Here is a 10,992-nt window from a genome sequence, read left to right as displayed (position 1 = left end):
GACTTGCTTGATGTGGAGCTGCCACAAACCTTCAATTTGTAAAAAACAACAATATCTGCAAAGTGCAATAAAGTAACGAACAATGAAGTGAGGTATGTGTGTGTATTACGTTATAAGACTGTAGTGAGAGTAGAGATCGTGTTTATAAAAGCTGGCACATAGTTGGTGCTCAGTAATAGAATCAAGCTGCGGCCCCTCTGAAAGGGGTTAGTCATCTGTGCTGAAATTTGGTGGTTCTTACTCACTTTACTGTCACCCTTTATTTCCTTTTTGTAAAACAAATGGAGATTTTCCCTCTTAGTTGAGGAATTTAGGTTGCCGACCCTGCAAGGTGACAAGATGTGATTGGTCAAACAGAGGCCTCTCCGGTTGCCTTGTTGGTGCGACAGTCATCCTGGCCAATGGCGTGACTGGGAAACCACTGTAAATGTCAGAGCCTGATTTCCCCGCTTCCTCTCTTCACATTATAGGTGATGCTAGAATCAAAGAAGTCAGAGCCCTTGGAGATGGGATGTACTTCTCATCTTCTTTGTACAATAAGGAAGCTCGAGGCCAAGAGAGGACAGTGCCCTGCCCGAGGCCAGGTTTGGTAGCAAACTAACGTGTATATCACATTCTATGTTACAAAACGCTATCCAGGTCACTCTCATTGGGCCTCATCTTACCAGGCTTGTTGTCCCCCATTATATGGATGAGGGAAGCTGGGCTTTAGTAAGTCCGAGTTGACTAAGATCACCCCTCTCTCAGAGGCAGAGCTGGGAATCAAACCCAGGTCTTCGGGAACCAATTCCTGAGATTTTTTTCCACTTTCCCACTTTTTAGGCTGATGTTACTTTTTACCACGAAAACTTGCAGGCTCCCTGCTGACCTTTGGCTCATTTTGGGGGTGGGGAACGCCTACTTCGCTAATCTAGAGGTCTCCACCACTACTTTGATTGCACAACCTGTCAGTTAAGAATTTGAAGGACTGTATTATCTATTTCTGCCTAACAATATTGCCACAAACCTAGCAGCTCAAAAAACACACAATTCATTATCTCACTGTCTCTGTGAGTCAGGAATCCGGGCGTAGCTTTGCTTAGTTCTCTCCTTCTCCTTCTCCTTGCCTTAGTACTCTCACAAGGCTGCATCTCAAAAGTTAGTTGCCTGCGCCCGGGGTCTCGGCGGGAAAACTGGAGCTGGGGAAGGATCTTCTTCCGAGCTCACATAGTTCTTGGCAGGATTCAGTTCCTTGTGGCCTGCCAGACCAATGGCCTCCTTGCTGATGGTCAGCTGGAGGCTGCCCTCAGTTCCTTGCCACATAGGCCCCTCCATATGAGGACTTTTACTTCATCAAAGCCACAAATGGAGATAATCAACAGAGACTCTGTTAGGAAGATGCAAGTTACCGTCTATGTAACGTAATCACAGAAATGACATCCATCACCTTTGCCGTATTCTTTGGATTAGAGGCAAGTCGCAAGTCTTGCCCACACTCCAGGGGACAGGACACGTCAGGGCATAAATACTGGATCATTAGAGGCCATTTTTATTTTTTAATTTAATTTAATTTAATTTTTCAGCTTTATTGAGGATGAACTGACAAAACTGTAAGATATTTAAAGTGCACATTGTGATGACTTGCTGTACATATACATCATGTGGTTGTGTAATATGGTGTGTATACATCACATATACATCATGTGGGTGTGTATATGTGTGTATACATCACATATACATCATGTGGTGTGTATATTGTGTGTATACATCACATATACATCATGTGGGCGTGTATATGTGTATATACATCACATATACATCATGTGGGTGTGTATATGTGTGTAATAACATCACATATACATCATGTGGGAGCGTGTATATGTGTGTAATACATCACATATACATCATGTGGGCGTGTATATGTGTGTATACATCACATATACATCATGTGGGCGTGTATATGTGTATATACATCACATATACATCATGTGGGCGTGTATAATGTGTGTATACATCACATATACCATCAATGTGGGCGTGTATATGTGTGTATACATCACATATACATCATGTGGGCGTGTATATGTGTGTATACATCACATATACATCATGTGGGCGTGTATATGTGTGTATACATCACATATACATCATGTGGGCGTGTATATGTGTGTATACATCAACATATACATCATGTGGCGTGTATATGTGTATATACATCACATATACATCATGTGGGCCTGTATATGTGTGTATACATCACATATACATCATGTGGGCGTGTATATGTGTATATACATCACATATCATGTGGGCGTGTATATACATCACATATACATCATGTGGGTGTGTATATGTGTATATACATCACATATACATCATGTGGGTGTGTATATGTGTATATACATCACATATACATCATGTGGGTGTGTATATGTGTGTATACATCACATATACATCATGTGGGTGTGTATATGTGTATATACATCATGTGGGTGTGTATATGTGTGTATACATCACATATGCATCATGTGGGTGTGTATATGTGTGTATACATCACATATGCATCATGTGGGTGTGTATATGTGTGCATACATCACATATATATCATGTGGAGGCCATTGCAGAGTCTCTGCCACAAGCACACACCTTCAGTAACACGTTTATATTTGAAGCATTTACAAAGACTGTTGTCAATCCATATAGTAACTATTAAAGCTTACTTCCTTATTTTTGATGAAAAATAAATATTGATAGAAGTTCTAATATTTGCTTCCACTACCTCAGTGGGTTGTTTCTGGAGCCCCACTGCCTTAGAATGAGCACATGGTAGGTGTTTGCATTACTGTTGAATTGTCTGCACATTTGTCCAGCTCATCCTGCAAATGGACTCCATTGACTGTAGCAGAGAAGGCCCAGAGCAGGATGGATCTTCATCTGAGGTCCATGGGGAAGGGACTCTTATTCACTTGGACTCCCCGGTCTTGGCCTAATACCCGCCTAGCACAGACAGGGCGAGTGCTTCGTTAATTGCGTGGTGGATGGTGACTTTGTAAGATTCAGGCAAGAGTCAGGAATGTGGGCTTTTACCAGAAGTGCCTTGGCTCACTGCATCCTGGATCATAATTTACTTTCCTCACTCGATGTTTATTTGAGGCCACTTTGTGGCCTCTGTGAGCTGGGCACCGGGGACCTGCAAAAATCAGATAGTCTGCCTCAAGGCGCCTTGGTCATGGGTAAAACAGCTCACCAGATAAGGACCAGGCGGTGGGCCAGGCTGTGTGAGAAGTGCCATGGCCAAGTTGTGAGTTGATGGGCACTGTGGGAGCACAGAAACACTGACTCATTTGGCCTGGGGGAAGGCTTCACAGAGGGGGTCTTGCGTGAGCAGAAAGCAATTAGTTACCCGTTTTTCTGAAAAGAGTAGTCAACTTCCCGTGGCTTTAGGGAAAGTAAAGACGTAGGCTGTTCATTGAGACACAGTGATGCGCTGTGGGCTCATATCACCTAGAACAAGAAAGCCTGAGCTCAGCTGCAGAGGGACAGAGGGGAGGACACAGTGGCCACAGCTGCCTGGCTCTCTGCCTTGCCTCAGAATACCTGACATCAACCTGGAGAGGGGCTCTCTCAGCCTGATCCTGGGCTGAGACTTCATACATACAGTTCCTTTCATACATTTTGGTTATGAAGTCTCCAGACCAAGTGTCCCAGGTGCTATACACCTTCAGAGAGTCAGAAGCTGGCATCTTGGAAGATCCTGGCCCTTAGGGCCCTTGCAGACCTTCCATCCTGAATTTACACAAATTTGGTACCTATGGGCTTTGCTCAGATCTATAACTTGGGTGTCAGTGTCTCCATTTGGGGTACCAAGTCTCTAAATGAGATAGTGATGAACAGTTATCTTCAGAGCCTCCCTGGCAGAAGCAATCAATCGCTTTGCCAATGAGAAGGGCTGTCCAGAGCCCTGAGCGCTGCAGATTTATGACCTGGCTGTGCCTCCCACTGTAAGCTGTGGACTGCAGCTTTCACTGGAAAAGAATGACTTCTAATCTCACACGATAACTTATCCTCGTGTAAATCTGTGGCAGTGGAGGGCCTTAGCCTGGAAGGATTTACTGAGAGAGCATTAACCCCTTCTTTCCCTAGAACTTGAGGATCACGAGGGAGCCTCCAATTACTTGTAATATCAGGGAAGCTACCTCTACATAAGTCATTGAGACATTATAAAGAACATCTGGCTTTCTTCTTTCCTTCCTTCCTTCGTTCTTTCTGTTTTATATTAACTTATCAACCTGAGGGCCAATGCCAGTTCCTTCTCTGAGCCAGGACCCTGGTGCACCTAGGGAGTCTTACTTTGGCTTGAGAGATGGAGTATCTGAAGGACTGTATTCAGAACTGGGGCTACCTTCCCAGGGGCAATGACAAGTGGCTCTGTCCAGAGGAGGATGGCAGCAGGTAAATATACCGCAGTGTGATAAGGGCTTTAACAAGGGATGAGCAGAGGGCTTCAGGAGACTCCTTTGTAATTAAAACCCTCCTGATTCGATACACAGGGTTTATATGCAATTATCCTTTCACTCACTCATGTCAAGAGTTCATTTATAAAGCCAAAGCTTCAAATGTTCTTACTAGGTTTATACACATCAGTTCTTTATTCTGAAATCAGCTTACTAACTCAATGAATGCTGTAATCCCCTTTAACACAGTGTCCAAACCGCATGATCTCACACCATAGCTAACACTGTTTTCTACAGCCCCTTATTCTTTTCCACACCATGTCGGGAAATGTCCCTTCCCAGAGGAATCCATTTTCAGTTCCTAGGCTATTTCTTTTTCAGTTTTCTTCTTTGTTCCCTTTCTTTGAGGAAATTGGGAGAACCTGGGATGGTAAGTGGGTCAACACAATAACTTTTTATTCTTTTATTTGACTTATTTAGTGGAAACTTTTAAAACATAGACAAAAGTAGAGTGAATAGTATAGTGAATCCCTATGTACCCCTCCCCTCTTTCACTTTCAACAGTTGTCAACTCATGGCCAGTCTTGTCTCATCCATATACCCATATATTCCCCAACTCTTTCCCTGTATTATTTGGAAGCAAATATTAGAAACATCCTATATATTTCATCCATAAACACTTAAATTCTGTATCTATAAAGATACTCTTTTCAGGGACTTCCCCTGGGCGGTCCAGTGGTTAGGACTCTGCACTTTTCACTGCCATGGGCCCAGGTCAATCCCCAGTCGGGGAAATAAGATCCCACAAGCCGGGGGCTTCCCTGTGTGCGCAGTGGTTGAGAGTCCCGCCTGCCAATGCAGGGGACACAGGTTCGTGCCCCCGGTCACGGGAAGATCCACACATGCTGCGGAGCGGCTAGGCCCGTCAGCCATGGCTGCTGAGCCTGCGCGTCCGGAGCCTGTGCTCGGCAATGGGAGAGACCACAACAGTGAGAGGCCCGCGTACCGAAAAAAAAAAAAAAAAACCACAAGCCATGAGGAATAGCTAAAAATAAATAAATATTTAAAATAAGAGGCTAAAACAACCTTTAAAAAAAACAGAAAGATACTCTTCAAAACCTAACCATAGTGCCATAATCACATCTTAAGAAATAATAACTCTTGGGGCTTCCCTGGTGGGCCAGTGGGTAACACTCCATGCTCCCAATTCAGGGGGCCCAGGTTCGATCCCTGGTCGGGGAACTAGATCCCGCATACATGCTGCAACTAAGAGTTCACGTGCCGCAACTAAGAGTTTGCATGGCGCAGCTAAGAGTTTGCGTGCCACAACTAAGGGTCCGCATGCTGCAACTAAGAGTCCACATGCTGCAGCTAAAAGATCCCACGTGCCACAACTAAGACCCAGTGCAGCCAAAATTAAAAAATAAAAAATAAATATTTTTAAAAAAGAAATAACTAATATCAAATACATTTCGGTGTTTGAGTTTCATATTGCAATTGGGTGTTGTACCTCTTAAATGCCTTTTAAATTATAGAGTCCTACTCCATCTTTCTCTTTCCCTTTGCCACTTATTTGTTGAAAAACCATTTATCCTATAGTTTTTCACTGTCTGGATTTTGCTGATTGTTTCTCCATGGTATCATTTAACATATAGCTCTGTCCTGTTTTCTGTGAATTGCTGGTTGTATCTAAAGGTTTGATCAGATTCAGATTGATTTTTTTTTGGGCAAGATTACTTGATATGTGCCGTAAAACCCTTCCATCCATAAACTCATAATGTCTAATTATCTCTCTGTCTTTTTGGTATTAGTAGCCATTAATAAGCAATGCCTAGACCCATTAATTCAGTAGGGGTTTCAAAATGGTGATATTTCAGTTCTATCTTTCCTTCTTTCTTTATTTACTAGTATACTTCTTTACTAAAAATTTCCCTTCATCTGTGTGGTTCCGGTGATACAGTTTATATTAGAAAAGCAAGATAAATGATTTTTTTCTCTTTATTTACCTGCTTTCAAAATAGTAGTTGGCTCGCTAGGATCTGCAGCAATGACCAATTAGTTTCAGTCCATTGCAAATACTATGCTTATTGATGCTCAAATTGTCCTGTATTTGGCCACCGGGAGCCTCTTCAGGTTGGTCCCCGAGTCCTGTCGGCACAACCCTAGGAGTCTCTGGTAACTGCCTTGTTATCTGTTATGACCAAATGTTCTAGGCTCATTTTGGACTTTTCCTGTCCCAGACCCAGACTGAGCCATTTTTCTAAGGAGTCCTGGTCCATTCAGGGAAATAGTATTTCCAGGTCACAATTTGGATGCTAGTGGGTGCTCACTGCAACTGGCTTAGTCATTGTTTTCAGGCCTTTTCAATGTTCAGAGCTAGGAAATATGATTGTTGTTTGCTTGATAGAACATACTGTTGTGAGTTCATACTGATACTTCCAATTCCTGTTTAGTACAGTACTAAACTGCTTGATATCTTATATTCATATCTCCTTCTCCTGTACTGAGGATCTCATTTCTCACTGGACACCATCAATGATAGAATTGGGCTATCACATAAGTACTTACTTGTTTTATCCCACTGTGCCCTTACAGGGATCTAGTAGGAAAAGTACCAAACTACCTCTAAACTACTGGAAATGTTACTTTAAAATCTTTGAAGGGAATTCCCTAGTGGTCCACGTAGTTAGGACTTTGCACTTTTCACTGCCATGACCCAGGTTCAATCCCCAGTCGGGGAAACTAAGATCCCACAAGCCGTGAGGTGCAGCATAAAAATAAATAAAAAATAAATAAATAAAATCTTTCAAGATTTTTTTTTTAAGTTCTGGAATATGCTTTTCCCTCCCTTGTCTGCTTGGAAAACTTCCTATTTATTCTTCAGGGGCCTACTTCAGATACTCTGTCCTTGGTGAAGTTTTTGCTTTACTTCTCCAGGTAATATTACTTACTTATTTCTCTGGGCTATGCTACAGTTCTTTTGTATGTTTCTCTATTGTGGCCATTTTCCTTATGAACCATAACTTCATATAGACTGAGGGTTCCTTGAGGTCAGAGATTTATTTACCCAATTATAGCCCCAGCACTCAGCAGGCATTTGGAGAAAGCTTGATTTTGAACAAGCAAGGGTTATATACATACCATGTGGCACTCAAAACTTTCCTGGGATCATTTGCCAAGCTATTTGGAAACTCTTGTTCATTCATTGAGGACCTACTCTGTGCCAGGTGCTGGGCTACTGGTGGACAATGGAGATAGGTTCTTACCTTCCCAGATTTTACAGCCCAACTTTATATCTCCTGCCATCACACAGACTGGCAGACCTGCTGAGTTAAAAAAGAAAATCATGAGTTTGGGAACTTCTGATTGGAACACCCAGATCAGGCAATGGTGATACTGTCCAGGCTTGGGTTGCAGGGATGGGGGCCAGGAAGGGAGTAGGGCATGCCACAGGTGGGGAGCTAGAAGTGGCCAGGGAGGCCTTACCCTGGTCTTAGGCCTGGAAGTGGCGAGGGAAACCCTGGCTGATGGTGACATTGTGGGCCAAATCTTTCCATATTTATGAAAATAAACCTTTAGTGCCTGCCCTGTGGGCTGGTTTGTCCCTACCTTTACTTAGCATTTCAGAAACCGGAGCCCATGTTTACCAGAAGGCCAATCAGGACTTTAGGTTCTTTCACTCCAGCAAATTTACAGCATCCACCCTTCTCCAACCACTTTTCACAGCTATTTTGTTGGCACTTTTCCCTTTTCTAGAGCCAGTGGATTTAGGCAGATCTCCCCTGCCTCAGCCTCACCTTCATGGTATGCTTAAATGCTGACACTGGTTATGATATTTCCCCCGACGAGGTCGCCAGGGAGACCTGGCTTATTCTCTTAGGTGGAAGGCCATGCATTAGGGACCCCTCTCTGCCACATTCCTTAATCTCCCCTGGATTTCACCGTATCTCTAGCCTCTTTTTCCAAGTTCCCGTCTCTTGCAAATCCTCAACTAGGTGTACCAACAGATGCCTCAAATTCATTATGTTCAAAACTAAACTCATCCCCCCAACAACCAGATCCTCGTTCATTTTCCTGTCTCAGTGAATGGCACTACCAACCACACCGCCTCTGATTTCAGACTAGGTTAGATTCTTTATCATACCCTCTCATGGTACCTTATAATCGTAATCACATAAATAATGTTTTATGTATTTGTTTACTCTGTAGTTTCCCTTGCTGGACTGTAAGTTTCTTGAGAGTTAGAACCATGATTGCCTTATTCATCGTATCTGGTGCCTGGCTTGTGAGTCCTCCATCAATATTTGTTGGATGAATTAAGAAATCTACCTGGTCACCCAAGCTAGAAACCTCAGCATAAGTGTAGATTCCTCCCTCTTATCTTCCACATCTTATCTGTCAGCAAGACTTGTCTGTGCTACCTCTGAAATATTTCTCAAATCTGTCCTATCAGTACCATACCCAGCATTCAGGACCTGATCATCTCACATTTAGACTATGGTAAGAGCTTGATGGGTTTCTCTGTCTCTCTTCTCCTCCTTCTGATCCATCCTATATGTAGCCATAGGGGTCTTTGAAAATCTATAAATCTGATTGTGCTTTTGACTGCATCACTCTTCTACTTAAAAACTTTTTTTTGGCCTCCTGTTGTCTAAAGAAAACCCAGACTCCCTGGATTGCCATGATCCATCCCTAATCTGTTTGTCCTGCTTCATATCCTGCCATTGTCCCCTGTATAACCATATGTTTCAGCAACCACAAACAGCTCTCACTTTCCAAATCTTTTTATGTCTTTTTATGTAAAAAGATATTTACTTTTATCTTTCCTCCTCTAGCACCAAACACAGATCAGTCACAAAGAAGAGAGAAAGGAGGATGGCTGAAGGTAGCTTTGGGATGTGTATCAGAGAGTCATTGGGTTTCCAAAGAAATAGAGGAAAACTTTTTAAAATGTCATTTTCTTCCGTGGAGCCTATAAATCAGGGCTCAAGGCTCTAGGTTTAGGGAGCTGGTGGAGGCAGACTGCTCTGGTGTTGAAGTTATATCTCTAAATCCTTTCTGTATGGGGGCAACTTAATCTTGAAAGTTACTCTTTTTGTTTTTCAGTTCTCTTCAGTGGGTTTTGGAGTATGGTTCTTTCGGACATGGCATCCACTGCAGGAAAGCAGAACGACCAAAGCGCAGGAAAACGGATGGAATGGCCCCAACCCCCAACATCTGGGGGGTGCCACACTGAAGCCTAATCACCTATTTAACAAAAAAAAATTAAATATTGTTGAGTTGAGACGTGTCATTCAGCTCTTCTCTCTCACTGTCACTTGTCATTGTGACTGTGCACTGGTTTGGAGAGAAATACGAGGGGATGGGTGAGGCTGCTCAAGTGCCCTGCGCTTGCCTCTCATGGTCATGTGGTGTGCTTCACGTTAGGTACACCCTGAATCCCTGAAATGGATCCATCCTAACTTGGGTGTCTTTTCTCTGGATCGTGTACAGATTACCTAGGTGAGCCTCTGCTCCCCTTGCCATCCTAAAGTGCCCAAACAGCATGAACTTTGGTTGGGATTCATCAGGAGGCTGAAAATTTGTCTCTGGTGACCTGACTCTGGGCAACTGAACCTAATGGTTGCAAAATAAATACAAAATACAATAATAATAATAATAATAATAATAATGTCTGTGTCTGCACTTCGTGACTTTGAGCTCAGGTTCTTATTTGATGTTTTATCTTCAGCCTGCCGGAGGTTGCTGGGAGTCTGATTTAATGTGCTAGCTGTTGGAGTGCGGGGGTTAAAATGGACATCCGAATTTTTCTTCCTCTAAGCATGGAACAGTGTGTTTAAAGGACATGCTTACCTATAACCTATTTTGACATACAGATTTTAGAAAATTCTTTTAGTGCCCTTTGAGTGCCTCTTCAAGGTGGTGTGGCTTCCTGGCTAGAGACCATGAAAGGGAGAAACCAGTGACACCTCAAAGATACTTGTTTATACTTTGTGTCCAAAATATACACCATCTGGGGCTTCCCTGGTGGCACAGTGGTTGAGAGTCCGCCTGCTGATGCAGGGGACATGGGTTTGTGCCCCGGTCCAGGAAGATCCCACATGCCGCGGAGCGGTTAGGCCTGTGAGCCATGGCCGCTGAGCCTGCGCGTCCGGAGCCTGTGCTCCGCAACGGGAGAGGCCACAACAGTGAGAGGCCACGTACCACAAAAAAAATAAATAAATAAAAAAAATATATACACCATCTGGGAGGCTTAGCTTCTTCTAGGTCAGGATTGCTGATTTCCCACTGTTTCTGTTGTCCTCTTCAGGACAGGAGTTCCCCGTGTATTTCTGAGACAACTACAAAGACACATTTGGACTTAAAAGGATGATCATGCAGATAAAGGAAGCGGCACAGAAATTCAGGCTACAGTGACTTAAGGTCACCATGGCAAACGTCCCATTGAATGCTGACTGTTACCCCCATTACCTTATTCAACAAATATATATTGTGCACCTACTATGTGCTGATCACCTTTCTAGGTACTGGGGCAGCGAACAAAACAGACAATGTCCCT

The sequence above is a fragment of the Phocoena sinus genome, chromosome 1 (assembly GCF_008692025.1).
Source record: "Phocoena sinus isolate mPhoSin1 chromosome 1, mPhoSin1.pri, whole genome shotgun sequence".
Taxonomy (NCBI): Eukaryota; Metazoa; Chordata; class Mammalia; order Artiodactyla; family Phocoenidae; genus Phocoena; species Phocoena sinus.
Note: the sequence above shows the minus strand (reverse complement) of the source record.